Source organism: Hippopotamus amphibius, chromosome 4 (genome assembly GCF_030028045.1).
Source record: "Hippopotamus amphibius kiboko isolate mHipAmp2 chromosome 4, mHipAmp2.hap2, whole genome shotgun sequence".
Taxonomy (NCBI): Eukaryota; Metazoa; Chordata; class Mammalia; order Artiodactyla; family Hippopotamidae; genus Hippopotamus; species Hippopotamus amphibius.
In genome coordinates, this window is record NC_080189.1 from 188066498 (window position 1) to 188085559 (window position 19062).

Sequence of the window (19062 nt, forward strand, 5' to 3'; positions counted from 1 at the left end):
AGGGATTTATTGGACCTGCAAGCTAGAAGCCCATGTAGAAACCCCCACCCACATCCCCTCTACCTGGCATCCTTCCCAGTGACCCACGAGGACATGGACCCGGTGGTGCTGCTCAGCTCACTTATGCTTCTCATGAGAGAGGTTAGCAGAGAAGCCAAGAGCCAGCATCCCGGCAGGGGTAGCTGGTGTATCTGCAGGGCCGGGCAGGGATTTCACAGTGAGGAAGGAGAAGTATGTTCCACTTCTAATAAATCCACGGTCATAATTTTGAAACGGCTAAATTTAGACAAGATTTGTACAAGGGAAATCCTGCATATCTAAGTGTAAGTGACTCTGCCTTTCGTATTTGAAGAATTTTTTTTCCTATTTCTAAATGACTTCTAATCACAGACTGAATGTGTAAGCACACAACCACAGGTCCAGAGATCTCCTCCAGAGAAAACTGCCAAATGGAGAGGAAACCCCAGACCCTGACAGGAAACCAGCCCTTAACTACCATTGCACCTGCTCCCGGGGCTGAAGGCAAAATTGCTGAGTCCTGAGTCCCTCCCCCCAGAGAGAGGTCCTGAGCCCCCCGCCTCCCCCCTCCTGTCCTCCTGCAGGAGGTTTTTGTCTGGGCTCACACGGACGTCCCCTCACCGTGTCGCTCCTCCACAGTAATACATGCCTGTATCCTCACTTGTCACATTGTACATGTGCAGACACAACTCGTTAGTGGACTTCTTTATGCAGGTGATGAATCGGCCCTTCACGGCGTCTGCATAGGATGTGTAACTACCATCACCACTAATGGCTGCGACCCACTCCAGCCCCCTCCCTGGAGCCTGGCGGACCCAGCTCATGACATAATCCTCAAAACTAAATCTAGAAAATGCACAGGAGAGACTCAGAGACCCCCCAGGCGGCACCAAACCTCCCCCAGACGCCACCAGCTGCTCCTCACACGGGACACCTGCAAACACAGAGACATCCTGGTCAGGACCCAGTCACATGTCCACTCACACCCTCAGTATCTCTTGTTCTCCGTAAATTACCTTGTAAAATAGCAGCCAGGACAGCCCAGCTCAGCCAGAACTCCATGGTGAGTCCTCTGAGTTCAGTCCTGAGCCCTGGGTGGGAGTACCTGGGAATCCCGGCACTGGGGCTCCTCTCCCAGAGCTGCAGGGTCAGGGCTGGGCTGACTTTTATAAGCAGAGGGAGGACCTTATTTGCATGACCGTCTAGTGTATAAGAGGTGATGTCACTGAATGGCCTCAGAAAGGGCAGGTCCCAGAGCAGGTGTGAGAGGCTTGGACTTTGTGGTGTTGAAAGCATTGGGGAAATATAGCTTTGATCATGTGACTTTTCCAGAGGCAACAGTTAGCGCCCATATGTTGTTTTCCACGTGCACACACAGCCTATGAGGCAGCTGTCACTGTGACCCTCATACCACAGGTGTAAACTACACCCACACGTGCAGAGGCTGTGTGGAGCGTCCAGGGATATACATGGGGTGCGCGACAGATAGAGGCTGAGAAAATGCTTTCTAATGTTCCTCAAAGATCCTTAAATTGGGGCAAGTTGCTCAGCGTCAAAATCTCATCAATACATCAGATAATCGTATTAATGAGGCAAACAGCAAATTGAAATTGTGGAGAGAGGCAAGTGCTCACAGGGCGACAAAGCTTAAGGACATGGACTTGACCGGGGCCGAGGCTGCTGGCCGGAATACACCTACCGCAAGATAAACTGGATACGGCACCGGCAGGTCGAGGTGGTACAGGTGCAAACCCCCTGGGTCTCCTCACCAGCTTCCTCACCCGTGCCCACCTGGTCCTGCTGAGCGTGCAGCACGTGGTGTCACCTCTCGTGCACACAGGTGTGTCTTCCTCCCCGGGCAGCCCAGAGTCCTGCCTGAGCTCCTAGGTCCTCCTGTGTCGTGGGGAGGAGGACCTTGGCCCTGGACTTGGGTCTGGCCTGTTTCCCAGCGTCTCCCCCGCCATGTGATCCAGCTGTGCCGAGCACCTAGCACGTAGGACGTGGGTACCCAGGCTCCCAGGGGGAGATGGGCGGTCACGTCCCAGGTGCGGGTGGTGCCCAGACACAGGCATGGCCCTGACAGATTAAAGTGACAGCAGCCCTGTCGTTTGTTCCCATGTGTGCGTTGGGAGGGCCTGCAGGAGAAGCCCACCTGCCCAGGCAGGGTCCCTGTGAGCATCTCGGGTTCAGCGGTAGGACCTGCTCCTACGAGGCACCCCCTGCTGTAGGGGAGGGTGACCTGACTGTGGGCTGGGGGCTCCGCCAGGGCTCAGGGCTGGGCCCTGTGTCCACCGGTGCGGGCATTTCTTGGGCCCTGACTTCCTTTCAGCAAGATGCCCGGGTCAGCAGTGGTGCCTGCACCCCAGCCCTTCCTCAGGACAATCTCTCACAAACCTGGACGGAGCTCAGCACAAGGTCCCAGTAGTCATGCCCCAATCCTTCCCCGCCTGACCTGGAGCTCACCTCTCCATCACAGACGGTCATGAGTTATTGTAGTAGCTCCATTTACAGTTGAGCTAAAGTGCCAGCAACAGAGACGTTCCTCCACAGATTAGGAGGTAAACAATGCACCATGCATCCAGGCAGTGGACTTGTATTCAGCAATTTAAATACTAAACTATTATATCACGAAAGGACGTGAGCTAAAAGTGACAACGGAAATGCTTGGAATCTGAGGATGGAAGTCGGAGACGCTGCACATAAGCCCTGGGGCCTGGAGGGCAGTGGCGTTTCCACCAGGGGTCGGGTAACGGGTCTGTTCCTTCCGTGCATGTGGAATTGAACAGTCAGTACCTGATGGCATCGGTGCAGCCAGGTTTCTCCCCGTTGGATGGAAAGTCACCGACAAGCAAGGGGAAAGCCTGGATTTACCATGTGGTGTTGCACTAGGATCTGAGAAGTGCGAATGTTCTCACAGTTACCTCAGTACAGGTCAGAGGTGAGATGCAGAGATAGCTGCAGATGTGTGTGTGTATATGTGGGTCATACTCACAGATACATTCCCAAGGTCTGTTAGCTGATGGGGTCTGGAGGCAATGCCCCTGACAGCGACAGGACACCAGCATCAGCATCCTAGTAGCCAACGTCCTGGTTCCTAATACTCTTCTCCAGAAGAGGAGCCAGCACTCATCTGAGGACTGGCTAGGTCTAGGGCTGGAGAAGAGGATACAGATGATTATCCTGCAGGTTGTTGTGGGACCAGAAAGTAAGGAAGTGTTCACCCAAATGGATGGGGGCAGGTAAAGAGGAGACAGGAGACCACCTGAAAGAGCCCCCGCGGATGCCAGGCTGTAGTCATTACGGAAGCAAAGCAAATGCCTTAGTATCAAACCTTAGCACAAAGTATGAAAGAAACATCCGTGATTCCTACTGAAATAAGAGATTCAGGAAACAAAACTAACGGGAACAGAAGGACACATGTCCCTGAAGGAATAACTCCAGGTGACTCATCAGGATCACACCCCCTGCAGAAGGGGGACTTAACCCTCCACCCCTGAGGGTGGCCTGGGCTTAGGGACGTGGCAGACATTGTGGGTGACCGTGAGCTGCAGGATGTGTTCAAGGATATTGAGCGCCTTTGTAGGAATCATTGAGGAAATAAGAAGCAGGAACTGTATTTGGAAAGCAGCGGTGCCCCCAGGTGATGTGAGATGAGTTGTCCAGGATGTTACTGGATGTACAGGGATTCGTTATACTCACAGTTCATCCTGCAGCTCCACTGGGAATCCAGGTTGAAACAAGAGGGATGCAGATGAAACTCCCTTATGAGGACACAAAATGATGTCTAAAATTTAGTAGTTCTGTCAGGTTATGGAAGTGTGTTACTCAATATAATTGGCTATCTCTGCTCTGAAGCAACATAAATTAAATTACTAATAATTATTTTACAAAAAGCATTGCTGTTGTTTCCAGCCATGGCTACAACCATGGAATCATTCAAGTGACCACCACCCACAGCCTCAGGACCACCGCAGGTAAAGTCAGGGTTAGAACATGGGGATACTAACGGATGAGCTCTCACCCTCCCACCTGGGATCAGGGTCTCTGTGGACGTGCAGCAGAGTTTTCACCAGTGAGACAGGAGGCACGGTGTGTTGGACATTTCTGTTTTTCTTGAAGAGCATCTCTGAAGCAATCCCCCGTCCACTTACCCCACTCCATCCTCGTGTCTGAAAGAAGCCTTCGCGTCTACCGTCACATGTTCACACATACACCTCCCAATGGTTTAGGCAGTGAAAGTTCACTTAACCTCCCTTTTCACTGCAGTTGAAACACTAAACGATTGAGAGGCAAGAAAGTGAAATCACATATATTTGAAATTTATCCGAAGACAAGACACAGATTGGAAGAAAATACCTGCAAAAGACATATCTATGTTATTTGAATGTTATCTAAAATATAAAGTAGTCTTAATCTCAACACTAAGAAAACAAGAGTTTTAAAAAATAGGGCAAAATTTTTAGCAGACACCTCACCAAAAAGACACACAGGTTGCAAATAAGGCTATGGAAGAACTTATATCACAGTGAAATACAAATAAATACAAGGGCAGACCCCTGCAGACTCACCAGAGTGGCCCAAACCCAGACACTGAGGACCTGAAACCATAGGAAGATATGGAGCAGCAGGGGGTCTGTTCACTGCTGGTGGGGATGCGAAACGGGTGCACCTTGGGGGACACTTTGCTGGCTCCTTCCAAAAGTAAACATACCCTTGTGTTTCAGGAATAGTGCTCCTTTGTATGCACTTGAAAGATAACAAAACCTAGTCCAGGTACAAACCTGTACATGATGTTTACTTAGCTTTATTCATGTTTTCTGAAAACTGGAAAAAAAACCACAAGATGTCCTGTCATAGGTGAATGGCTTTATAAACCGTGTACATCCACAGAATGGGCACTGCAATGCCACACAGATTGGGAAGAACCATCCAAGGGTGAGATGGAAATGCAAAGTAGAGATGCCAGAGGGACAACACTGGCAAGATGAGGTCAGGAACGTGAACATGGCTGTGAGCACGGAGGCTCCTAAGAGGCTGTGCCGAGTGAGGCTGAAGGGAAGGCAGCTTGGGATTGTCAGGAGGGAAGTCTCCTCCTCCGCCCCTCTTAAGTTCTCAGGGCTGAACTGATAATAAAAGTGACAAAGACAGATTAACAGCAGAAAAGAAATAATTTTGACCGTGGGCATGGACGTGTCATAGAAACAGATCTAGCAGTGCCCAAAGCAGACAGCTTTTATATTTTTAGACAAAGATCCCATATTTGTGAGGAATTGACAGGAGGAAGAAATGCATGCTTTGGGCACTAAATGAGCGAAGGACCTAAGTAGAGGATGGGGGTGGGGCAGGGCATTAAACAAGGAGCAAGGTTTGTTCGCAGAGGCTTCCAGGCCCAAATTCCTCACATCTGGTGATGAGAGTGTCCTTCTGTAACAGAAAGAGGGTCCAGCTGTTGGATGCTCGAAACCCAAGCAAGAGGCAAAGTTGGTGGAAAGGAAAGCTTGCTTTATTTTGGATGCCTGCAGCTGGGAGGGGGACGGGCTTCTGTCCATAGGACACCCCCCTCCTGCCTATACACCGTGGGCAAGGGCTTTAAAGACTGAAGGATGGGCTACGTGCAGACACAGCACAGTCAGCTGTGACAGTCATCCTGAAATTGGTCCTGCTCTGGTCTGACCAGCGTCATCTTGACTGTTTTAGGTACATTTAATCTTCAGTTCCAGGGTTGGTTTGTCCCCATTTCCTTGAGGACAGTTCTTGGGATTGTGGCAGCTTGTGTCACGGCTACAGTCTGGTCATCACATAGTTAACTTCTTCCTCCTGGAGGGAGTTTTGCTGGGTATAAGACAGCTCTTAGGATGTGGACAAGAATATTGTCTGTAGTCCTGGAGAAGGAAGGAAAGGTCCTTGATTTGCTTAATGACGAAACCATTATTATGTAGTCTTGTTGGACAGTTTTCCTTTCATTCTGCATTTTCTCACTTCTCTGATTACACTTATTCTTTGGCTAAAGTTTTTCCACAGAAAAAAGGCAGGCAGAGGACATGGGGTGAAGGACAGTTTCACTTCCTCCTCTAGATGCAGGGAGAACACCTTTCATTTGAGAGATTATTTGTTGCTCTAGGGAGACAGGGAGGAAGGTCAGAGTGTCCCTCTGCCTTGGCTCTTTCTTAAGTCACTTTAATTCAGAGCAAAGAGTCCTCCATGGAAGAACATTTGGGATGCCCTACCCTGGGCCCCAGGACTCAGTGTCTGTTTTATTTTTTTGTTCCTAAATATGCACACCAAGCAGGTGATGTAGGTGTTACTTTACCTGCATCTTGCAGAAGTGAAGCTAGGCCGCAGCCTGGACTTGGTCGGAGGTGCTGGGGAGCTCACATCAGGGCACAGGGAGCCCTCCTGTCCAGGCCGGGGCTTCTCCACACTGGACCTGGCCGCCCCTGCAGGGGTTCCTGCACAGAGGGGGCTGCCTGGTGAGGCTGCAGGACTCTTCCTGGAGTGAGAACAGGTGAGATTTTCCTGCGTTCTGGTGCTCACCTAAGAGGCTGTGGTGAAGAAAGGAGCACAGATTTGTTTCGTGCATATTCTGAAAATACGTATTTTTATCTACCTGACTATAACCTTTCCCTACCATCCACCTATGTGTCTGTTGGCAATAGCTTCAATGATGAATATTTGACATAAAATTAAGTGCCCAGTAGACCAGGATGCAGGCATTAACTAAGCCTATAGGGATTTATTGGTCCTGGAAGCTAGAGGCCCATGTAGAAACCCCCACCCAGGTCCCCTCTACCTGGCATCCTTCCCAGTGACCCACGAGGATGCAGTGGTGTGGCTCAGGTCACTTACCTTTCTCAAGTGAGAGGTTAGCAGAGAAGCCAAGAGCCAGCATCCCGGCAGGGGCAGCTGGTGTATCCGTAGGTCCGTGCAGGGATTTCACAGTGCGGAAGGAAGGCTATGTTCACCTCTTAATAAATCCCCTGTGATACTTATAAAACTGCTCAATTTTGAAAGGATTTAGACAAAGGCAACATGAACATTTAAATTTAAGTGACTCCATGCCTTTAGCGCATAAGAAAAGTTTCCCTATTTTGAACAGCTTTTCTAATTCAGAGACTCAATTAGACTGAATGTGAAAGCACAGAACCACTGGTCCAGAGACGTTCTCCAAGGAAAACTGCTCTCTGGAGAGGAAACTCCAGACCCTGACAGGAAGCCACCCTTAACTACCACCTGCACCTGCTTCTGGGGCTGAAACACACAATTGTGGGTTTTGAGTGCCCCCTGCATCCCCTCCTGTCTCCCTGCAGGAGGTGTGTGTGTGTTAGGGCTCACACGGACTTCCCCTCACTGTGTTCATTGCATAGGAATACACGGTCCAGTCCTCCGTGGTCACAGAGCTCAGCTACAGGGAGAACTGGTTCTTGGACATGTGTCTGGAGATGGGGGTGTAGATCTTGAGGGATGGGCTGTCGTAAATGTCCCCATCATCACGTGTTTCCTCATCCACAGCAGCACATTCCGTGGGTGCTGAAAGAGCCAGGTCCAATCATACCCACTGGTGATGGAGTAGAGACAGCACAGGTGAGGGACAGGATCTGCCAGGTGTTCTTCAATCCTCGGCCCAAGTCCTAAAGCTTTCCTGGGACAGGACACCTGGGACAATGAGAATCAGTCCCTTTCAGTCACCTGCAGTCACAATCATCACCATAGCCCTGTGTCTGACATCTGAGACCCTCACCTTGGGGAGGGAGCTGTCACCAGGCAGAGGAGAAGATCAAACAGCCCCATGTTCTTTTGGACCACAGGCCTATCTTCCCCAGAGACCTCGGCCCTGTCTGAGGAGAGAGCTGTGAGCTCCCACAGCTGAAGTGTGGATTTTACCCTGGAGTGTGAAGAGGAAATTGCACAGAGGAGCTCTGTCCCTGTAAATCTGGAGAGGCTGTAGCCACACTAACCCTGGTCATTCCAGATTCCCTGGGGTTGTCTAGTTTTGAATTTACGTGGTTTGAAAGTTTTAGGATGGGAAAGCACTGTGTCTACAAGAAGGGTTGGAACAGGTCCAAGAGAGCCCCACCTCTCTGAGCCCACAGTTTCCATGTTTCAAAACCCCACCTTCTGCCCCTCCCTCATCTCAGCTCAGCTCCCCATCCTCTCAGTCCCTGGGTCTTGCTTCCTCAGGGCTGAGCCCAGCACAGCTCCTGCTTTCCTTCCCTCTACCTTTCCTGAGACGTGGTTTTCACCACCCCTGAGAGCTGGTTACTTTGTTACACCATTGCTGTTGCATGAGTTCCTAAGGCTCCCTCCATCCTGTGCGTTGGTGGTTGGAGAGGATGTAAACCTCAGGTTTCCCACAAGCATCTCAGTCCATCACACACCTGGAACCCACCTTTCCTTCTTTACACACTTTCCTGTAGCTCCTGCCCCACCGGGGTCTGTATTTGTCAATGCATTTATGGCAGGAGTGTGATGTGCCAGCTCAAGAATTAACCCTCAGAGTCCTGCTGAACCTCCTGGGTTGCTGTGCATGGCAGAGGGAGGCGACCTTCTTCGGGATTAAAATTCTGAGACCTGTTTATTCTCCTAGGTTTCCCTGTGGCAGCGTGAGGCTCCCCTTTGTCAGATGGCAGAGTTAGGTTTCATGGTTTGTCCCCTTTGTCAACATAATTAATCAATACATCATCAATAATATACACCGAAAACGTTTAATTTGAGCCAGGCTGTTTTTTAGCCCAGAAACCAGCTTCCTGGATTACTCTGAGGAACCGCTCTGTAGCAGCCTGATTTCCAGCAGTTTTATATCCTGTCAGAACAAAGAACATTAAAGAAGTCAGGGATACATTCTTCAAGGTTTTAAAAAAAGCAGACCAGCATGTAGACAGCAATTCATTGTGGCCTCGGCCCTGAGAAGGGAGTTTTACCATCAAAGGACTAGCAGCACTGGTGTCCCAGGAGGTGGGGCATTTTATCTTTATTTTTTACGGGGACAGTCTTTACTTCTGGTCAATGTGCCACTTTCTTTATTAATTAAAGCAGATGAACAATGTATGTTTGATAGGCCACAAACCGGCTATTTCAGTTAGCAAAAATATTCAAGTGAATTCACATGTAAGCCAGAATGTCTTCCTGATATCTCAGTGTGTAAAATTCTCCTTTATGAGTCCCCCCTTTTGATCATAAATCTTTCAGTAAGCATTGATGGTCAAAATACAAGTCCCTTGAAGCCAGGTCGGTGACTGCCTGCCCCTGATCCATCATGTTTCTCAGTATTAGGTCTACCTATTTTTTCCTTTCATATATATATATATATATATTTGAATAGACTTATCTAGTTATCCTCATTGAGGGAATAATTAATTGAGTGCAGTGGATGAGCACAGAGGTATATATTGACAGGAAGCATTCCCTAAGCTGTATATATTCTCACCTGCATTAAATGGTCACACAAACATGGCACCTGTCCTTTTGGCAGTAGAACTAAAGCAAGCAGGGATTCATGTCATGAGTAGCCTGATAGTTAGGAAACGAGGGATAATACATGGTATAAAAATACTAATCATCTGTAAAGCAAAGTGAAATCTTCTGTCTATTTCTGAAGGGAGCAAACAAAACAGGGCATTTAAAGGTCCAGTTTTCTTATAATTTGGAACCAGATTGTTTTCTGAGATAGTTTTACGAGGCAGGTCTCAGCTTCTCCAGAGCTACGAACACAGATGCACAACAGTATGAGGGGCTTATGTTGGTTTTGTATTGACTGAGGAATTTGAGGACAAATCCGAAACTCAGTTATATTGCTGCCAGTGGCTGTGCTCTGTGACAACTTTATTGCAGAGTTTACTTTCCATCCTGAACACTGGGGCAAAGGCATAGCTGGAAGTAAAATAGTAACTTTAAATTTTGATAGAGAGACAGAGCTTTGGTCATCGTACCTCTAGATGAGTAGGGTGCGTCTCACAGGCCTGGTGCAGACTCTCGGGTGAGCTGTCTACTACTGCTGTCTTCTTCTCATCTTGGGTTGGTGCCATTGATCTCAGATCGTTGAAGCTGGGTGTCAGAAATAGGGGATCTATTCAGATGGAGGCACCTTGTAAAACGCAAGCTGTGGTTGCATGGGTCCCTGCCTTCTGCTTTGGCATCACGTGATGAGTTGATAATAGCTGATAAGGTCCTCTCCAAGGTGGCTGCACTGAACCTTTCATTCTATGTCCTTTCCAATAAACAGAATCTGCAGGCTGTAATCCATGGTTCTTTATGTCTTCACCTCCCAGGAGCTCACTGTGAAAGGAGTTACTACTCAGTTTTATTTTGCTTGGGTGATTCAATCAGGCTCCTGGCAATAATTTCATATATTCCTTGGAATATGTCTGGATCATGTATTTCCTCATCGAATTACATAGGCTATCCTGTTATTGTTTCAAAAGGAGGCAGCTCGACTTTCTAGATGGTGCAGTGGTTAAGAATCCACCTGCCAATGCAGGGAACATGGGTTCTATCCCTGCTCCAGGAAGATCCCACAGGCCACAGAGCAACTAACCCTGTGCACCACAATTATTGAGCCTGTGCTCTAGAGCCCGTGAGCAACAACTACTGAGCCCAAGTGCCACAACCACTGAAGCCCACATGCCCAGAGCCTGTGCTCCCCAGCAAGAGAAGCCATCAAAATGAGGAGCCCATGCACCACAATGAAGATTAACCCCCGATTGCCACAACGAGAGAAAGTCCGTGTGCAGCAAGGAAGACCCAATGCAGCCAGCAAATAAATTATTAAAACAAACAAACAAACAAGCAAACAAACAAAAGGAAAGAGCTAATGTTTACCAAAAGGTGCATATCTCAGTTTGAGATGCTGTAGCAGAAAAGCTTTTGTCCATGTAAGGAGAAAGTGCTTCTAGAAGTTTGCCACTGCAGTTTTTTTTTTAACTGGAGTGTCGTTGCTTTATAATGTTGTGTGAGTTTCTGCTGTGCAGCAAACTGAATCAGTTATATGTATACATATATCCATTGTTTTTTAGATTTCTTTGCCATTTAGTTCACCACAGAGCATTGAGCAGAGTTCTCTGTGCTGTACAGCAGGTTCTCACAACTTATTTATTTAATACTTAGTAGTCTATATATGTCAATCTCAATCTCCCAACTCTTTTCACCCTCCTGTCCCTGCTTCATAACCATAAGTTTGTTCTCTATGTCTGTGGTTCTATTACTGCTTTCCAAATAAGTTCATCTGCACCGTTTTTCTAAATTCCATATGCGAGCGGTATTATACGATATTTGTGTTTCTCTTTCTAGCTTGCTTCACTGTGTATGACAATCTCTAGATCCATCCATGTCTGAGAACAATATGGAGGTTCCTTAAAAGAACAGTGGAGTTGTGATAGTTCCATTAGTCCTTTCTAACTGTCCTGAAAACTGGGGATGAAAAGTGCAGTGAAAGTGCTGCATTATTGGTCCAGTGTCAAAGTATATTTATTCATCCAGTAAAATCAGTACCCTAGTCACTGTGTGATTCAGAAGGAAATCCCCAAAGAGCAAGTATCTTTTCTAATAACAATTTACGTACCTTTAAAGGCATGCTCTTCTTCAGGGAAAAGCTTCAACCTAGCGTGAAAACATGCAGATCATTACCAAAATGCATGTATTTCTGTGAGGTGGTGGCATTTGGACAAATCCCAACTGCCACACCTTAAAGAGTCCCTTAGGAAGGGGAAGGTGGCCATATGACCCAAGACGTGTCTTTCCAGGATGACGTTTGGATCATATATATTATGGCGACAATATCCATGGGAAGACACTGTAGAAGAGAGTTTCCAACTGTAGTTTTCTGCATAGAATCATTTCCTCAGGTGCCCAGCGGTTTGAAGAATGCATATCCTGGAGCAATGGCCATTGGGCTCCAGCAGCTGCTATAGGTTTCTCACCAGGTCCAAACCATGTTTATATGATGGCACTAACTACTCTTGTTTTTATTGCCATAAATGTTACTCTTCTTCAGTGGCAATGTCTTGAGCCTGTAGAAGGAAACCCTTCACTGTGCCACCAGGGTTAACAGAGGGCAGGGGACAGTCTCAGGCTGGAAAAAATGAGTATTTAGAACTGCTTGCTTGGTGGCAGCTTCAGCAAGCTGATTTCCTTTAGCTTCCATCATCTTAGGACTGCAATCACCTGGTGTTTCAACAACTGCTAACACTTTTGACAATTGTATAGCACTTAATAACTCTGCAAGTGATTCTCCATTTCTTATGGGCTGTTCAGAAGAGGTTAAAAGCCTTCACTGTTGCCACAACATTCCAAATTTCTGGTTCGGGGGCAAAACTTTTAAAGGTGTGTGGAAGGGGTCAAAAGGCTGGTAGTGGGGGTAGGTGTAGAACAGCACAGTCAGCTCCAATAATCCTCGTGAGACTGATCCTGAGATGGTCTGCTCAGGGTCACCTTGTTGGTTTTAGGCACAATTAATCTTCTACCCCAGGATAAATCTTCCCCACCTCCTGAAGCCCAGTTCCTGGAATTCTTAAGAAAGCTAGATGAGTTTTCTCTTAGCTAGATAGTCCCCATCTGTAGCTCTAGGACATCCCAGGGTCAGTAAGAAAGGAAACTGAATGTATGTTCTAAAATCTGTGCTGCTCTAGATGGAGCAGCTTATGTTAAGGGTTCACCTGTAGCGTGAGAAAGTAAAGAATCGGCATAAAATAGAAGGAAAGCATGGGCAGCTTTCCAAAGAATATGTGAAAGAGGTTTCAATACACAAAACAGCTGAAAAATTCAAACAACAAAATTAGTCACAGAATCTTGGATTTTAACCAAAGAATACAATAGATTTCTATGAGTCCATAGTGATAGTAATCAAAGATTGAAGAGAGAAAGCATGAGATGAATGACAAAATCTCCCTTAAGGAATAATTCCATATTAGTTATGTACGTATCCCTTCTTTCAAGGGTCTCTACTATGCAACTTGAACGTTTCCAGTAAGAATTCAGTAGAGTGAACATTTATTCACTTTCATGGATGTGCAATTTTATGTCCAGCTAGAGTATGGTCTGCACTTGTGGACAGGGGAGACCTTCAAGGTTGACTTTGGATGTAAAAATGAGATTTTAGACAAAAAACATCAAATAGATATTCCATGAGAGAAAAAACTGTTACGTTTTACTGCATCTAAATTAAAAACTTTCTTTTTCCTGAAAAAGTTTCTGTTCAGTGAGTCAAAGGACAAGACACATTCAGGCAGATCATATTTTCTTTGTTTTCTTTTCGACTTTTCTTTCTATCTTTATTGGAATATAATAGCTTTACACTGTTGTGCCAGTTTCTGATGTACAAAAAAGCGAATCAGCTGTATTTAAGCACACATCCCCATAACCCCTCCCTCTTGAGCCTCCCTCCTGAACATCCCACCCACCTTCCCTATCCCACCCTGCTAGGTCATCGGAAATGTTCAAGTTGATCTCCCTGTGTTAGGCAGTCGCTTCCCACTAGCTATCTATTTTACATTTGGTAGTATATAAAAGTCAATACTCCTCTTCCACTTTGTTCCAGCTTCCCCTTCTCCACATCCCCAGGTCCTCAAGTCTCTTCTCTACCTCTGCATCCTTATTATTCCTCTACCACTGATATCATCATTACCATTTTTTTTTAGATTCCATATAAATGTGTTAGTATACGATATTTGTTCTTCTCTGAGATACTTCACTCTGTATGACAGACTCTGTGTCCATCTGCCTCACTACAAATAACACAATTTCATTCCTTTTTATTGTTTAGTAATATTGCATTGTCTACATGTGCCACATCTTCTTTATCCATTCATGTGTCGATGGGCATTTAGGTTGCTTCCATGACCTGGCTATTGTAAATAGTGCTGCAATGAACATCATGTTACATGTTTCTTTTTGGATTATGGTTTTATCAGGATATATGCCCAGTAGTGAGATTGCTGGGTCATATGGTATTTCTATTTTTAGATTTTTAAGGCACCTCCATAGCATTTTCCATAGTGGCTGTATCAATTTACTTTCCCACTGACAGTGCAGGAGGGTTCCCTTTTCTCCTCATCCTCTCCATCATTTATTGTCCCTAGATTTTTGATGATGGCCAGTCTGACTGGTGTGAGGTGATACACATTGTAGTTTTGATTTGCATTTCTCTAATGATGCATGATGTGGAGCGTCTTTTCATGTGCTTGTTGGCCATCATTATGTCTTCTTTGGAGAAATCCCTGATTAAGCCTTCTACCCCCTTTTGGATTGCTTTGTTGTTGTTTTTTTATATTGAGCTGCATGAGCTGCTTATATATTTTGGAGACTAATTTTTTGTCAGTGGCTTCACTGGCAAATATTTTCTCCCTCTCCGTGGGTTGTCTTTTGATCATATTTATGGTTTCCTTTGCTTTGCAAAAACTGTTAATATTCATTAGATCCCATTTGTTTATTTTTGTTTTTATTTCCCTTACTCTAGGAGGTGGATCAAGAGTGATCTTGCCACAATTTACGTCATAGAGTGTTCTACCTATGTCTTCCTCTAAGAGCTTCATAGTGTCAGGACTTCCATTTAGGTCTTTGATCCATTTTGAGTTTATTTTTGTGTATGGTGTTAGGGAGTGTTCTAACATCATTCTTTTACAAGTAGCTGTCCAGTATTCTCAGCACCACTTATAGAAGAGGCTGTCTTTTCGCCATTGCATATTTTTTTCCTCCTTTGTCCATGATAAGTTTACCATATGGACATGGGGTTATATCTGGGCTTTCTATCCCATTCCATTGACCTATATTTCTGTTTTTGTGCCAGTGCCATATTGTCTCTATTACTGTAGCTTTCTAGTATCATCTGAAGTCAGGCATTTTCATTCCTCCAGCTCCATTGTTTTCCTCTCAAGATTGCTTTGGTTATTTGGAGTCTTATGTGTTTCCATATAAATTATATATTTGTTTGTTCCAGTTCTGTGAAAAATGCCATTGGTATTTTGACAGGGATGGCATTGAGTCTGTACATTGTCTTGCGTACTATAGTCATTATCACAATGTTGATTCTCCCAAGCCAAGAACATGGTATATCTCCCCATTTGTTTATTTCCTCTTTGGTTTCTTTCATCACTGTGTTATAATTTTCTGCATGCAGGTATTTTGTGACATACCATATTAACAAATGAAGGATAAAACCATATGATTATCTCAATAGATGCAGAAAAAGCATTTGAAAACTTCAACACCCATTTATGATAAAACCTCTCCAGAATGTGGGCCTAGAGGGAACCTACCTCAACCTAATAAAGGCATTGCATGTCAAAAACCCACAGCCGACATCATCCTCAATGGTGAAAAACTGAAAGCATCTCCTCTAAGATCAGGAAGAAGACAAGTGTGCCCACTCTCACCACTATTATTCAGCATAGTTTTGGAAGTTTAGCCACAGAAATCAAAGAAGATAAGGAAGTAGATGGAATCCAAATTGGAAGAGAAGTAAAACTGTCACTGTTTGCAGATGACATGATACTCTATGTAGAAAACCCTAAAGATGCTACCAGAAGATGTTGAGAGTTAATCCCAGAATTTGGGGAAGTTGCAGGATGCAACCAGAATGCACAGAAATCTCTTGCTTTCCTATAAACCAATAATGAAAAATCAGATAGAGAAATTAAGGAAACATGCCCATTTACCATTGCAACAAACAGAATAAAACACCAAGGAATAAACCTACCTAGGGAGGACATATTTTCAAATCTCTGTTTGTCCTCTGACTAACAAGGACACACATGGGAGAAAAGAAAACGAGGACACCAATTTCGAGGGAGGAGTAAAGATGGTGGAAGAGGAAGATGTGAAATTTGTCACTCCTCAGAAACACATCCACAAAAGGATCAAATCCCACAGAGCACCTGCTGAACATTAGCAGTAGACTTTGGACACCTAAGAGAATGAGAGAAAGAAGAAAAGAGGAATCAAAAAAGAGACCAGAACCCTGGTTGGGAAGTTGATGGTGAGGAGAGATCCCCACATTAAGAAAGACTCCTTCATGGAGGGGAATCAGCGGGGACAGAAGTAGAAGTACAAATTCAGGAGATCAAAAGAGAATGCAGCAGACGGTCTGTGGAAGGCAAGGCAAAGTAAGAACCGCATGCGTGATCTGAATTGTGATCAGTCCTGCTCAGAATTCGCATTCCAGCCTGAATCATGAGTCGCCTGTTGGGAAGGGGAGCTGGGTGCTGGAAAGTGGGGTTTGGAGCACAGCTCTTGGCTGTGAAAAGACAGCCTGAAGGCACAGGTGCAGGGTGTACCACAACTGGGAAAGTCTATGGAAAAAGCCCGAGACACCATAGCAAAGCTTCTCATGCAAGAGGTTAGTAGCTAATTCTAGAGCCTGCAGGGACAGCTGGTCTACCAGTAAGCGGGGCTGAGAGTTCATTATGAAGAAGGAACAATATGTTCAATTTGTTTTTAGCTCTGTATTGGAGTATAATAGCTTTACACTCTCCAGTTTCTGCTGTACAGCAAAGTGAATCACCTGTATTTATACATATATCCTCATATCCCCTCCCTCCCATATGTCCTTCCCACTCTCCCTATCCCAGGCCTCTAAGTCATCACCAATCTTTGAGTTTGTCTCCCTGTGTTTTGCAGTAACTTCCAACTAGCTCTCTTTTTACATTTCGTAGTGTATATACGTCAATGCTTCTCTCTCATTTCAGCCCAGCTCCTTCCCCCCCCACAACCCATATCCTCAAGTCTGTTCTCTGCATCTGTATCTTTATTTTTGCCTTGTCACTAGGTTCATCAGTACCATTGCTTTAGATTTCATATATATGAGTTAGCATACTGTACTTGTTTTTCTCTTTCTGGCTTCCTTTGCTCTGTATGACAGACTCAAGATCCATCCATGTCTCTACCAATGTCCCAATTTCATTCCTTTCTATGGCTGAGTAATATCCCATTGTATATATGTGCCACATCTTCTTTATCCATTCATCTGTTGATGGGCAATTAGGTTGCTTCCAGGTCCTGGCTATTGTAAATAGTGCTGCAGTGAACATTGGGGTGCTTGTGTCTTTTTGGATGATGGTTTTCTCAGGGTATATGCCCAGTAGTGGGATTGCTGGATTATATGGTAGTCCTATTTTTAGTTTTTTAAGACACCTCCATACTGTTTTGTATAGTGGCCGTATCAATTTACATTCCCACCAACAGTGGAGGAAGTTTCCCTTTCCTCCACACCCTCTCCAGCATTTATTGTTCCTAGATTTTTAGTGATGGCCATTCTGATCAGTGTGAGGTGCTACCTCATTTTGGCTTTGGCATGCATTTCTCTAATGATAAGTGATGCTGAGCATCTTTTCATGTGATGGTTAGCCATCAGCATGTCTTCTGTGGACAAATGTCTATTTAGGTCTTTTGCCCATTTTTGGATTGGGTTATTTGCTATCTTGATAGTGAGCTGCATGGGATACTTGTATATGTTGGGGATGAATCCTTTGTCAGTTGCTTTGTTGGTAATATTTTCTCCCATTCTGAGGGTTGTCTTCTTGTCTTGTTTATGGTTTCTTTGGCTGTGCAAAAGCTTTTAACTTTCATTAGGTCCCATTTGTTTATTTTTGATTTTATTTCCATTATTCTAGGAGGTGGGTCAAAAAGAATCTTGCTTTGATTTATGTCATAGACTGTTCTGCCTATGTTTTCCTCTTGTTCACCTCTTAAAAAATCCACTGTGATACTTTTGAAACGGCTCAGTTTAAACAGGATTTAGACAATGGAAAATCTGCATTTCTAACTTCAAGTGACTCTCTTTCTGTAATACTGAGATAGTTTTCTCCTTTATTTCAAAAACTATCACAGTGAATGTGTAAGCAGAGAAGCATGGGTCCAGAGATGTTCCCCAGGGAAACTGCTCTATGAAGAGGAAGCCCCAATTCCTGACAGGAAAGCAGCCTTTAACTACCATCTGCACCTGCTCCTGGGGCTGAAGGCAAAATTGTTGAGCCATATGTGCTGCCCCAGGGAGGGGTGCCGAGAACCCCCTGCATCCGCCCTCCTGTCTCCCTGCAGGAGGTGTGTGTCTGGGCTCACACTGAGGTCCCCGCACTGTGTCTCTCACACAGGAAGACACGGCCATGTCCTCAGCTCTCAGGCTGCTCATTTGCATAGTCACCATGTTCTTGGCGTTGTCCCTGGAGATGGTGAATCGGCCCTTCACAGAGTCTGCACATTTAGTGTGACTACCATCACCACTAATGGCTGCGACCATCTCCAGACACTTCCCTGGAGTGTGGCGGACCCAGCTCATGGCATACTCAGCAAAGGTGAATCCAGAAGCTGCACAGGAGGTTCTCAGAGACACCCCACCCCCCCGCACTGGGCAGCACCAAGCCTCCGCCAGAGTCCACCAGCTGCTCCTCACATTTGACACCTGCAAACACAGAGACATCCTGGTCAGGACATTGTCACACATCCACTGATTCCCTCACTCACATCCACTCACATCATTAGTATCTTTTGTTCCCCCTAAATCATCTTGTAAAATAACTAGAGGAACTAGAGAAAGCCAAAAACCACAGAAATGTGAAAAGCATGGCACTAATCTTTTTCATGATGGATGTTGAAACAAAAAAAGAGAGTGTAATACTCTTCACTGACCTCAGATGGGGATGTGTGTGTGTGCGTGTGTGTGTCTTGGGTGATTCAAGGAACCGGCCGCACTGTACATGTCCACGAATGACCAGCAAACGACGGTAGTATTGTGGGTGGTAATAAAAGCTGCACGTGTGGAATCTGTGAGTAATGGGGGTCACTGCACGTGCAGTGCTGGGTGACTGTGGCATTAGCATCTACAGCACTGCATGCCGCAGACGCCAACTGTTCTGTGCAGGTGACGGAAAGGAGGGCCTGTCTCTTCCTTCCACATCTACCAAAACAAAAACGTTAATAATGCTTGAAAATCTCCTGCACCTTCTCATGACTTTCAACAGTTTTGAGGTTTAGGCACACCGGGAAAATAATTGTGAGTCCCAGTTTTGTTTTGAGATTCTTTGAGTAAAAGAAAAAGAAAGCAAACATAAAGACTTAGCT

General features: G+C 45.5%; 1 pseudogene; it reads right to left on the bottom strand.

Annotated features, from left to right (window-relative positions):
• Positions 1–635: 635 nt before the first annotated feature.
• On the bottom strand, positions 636–18700 carry LOC130852021 (uncharacterized; annotated as a pseudogene).
• Between the last annotated feature and the right edge of the window lie 362 nt (positions 18701–19062).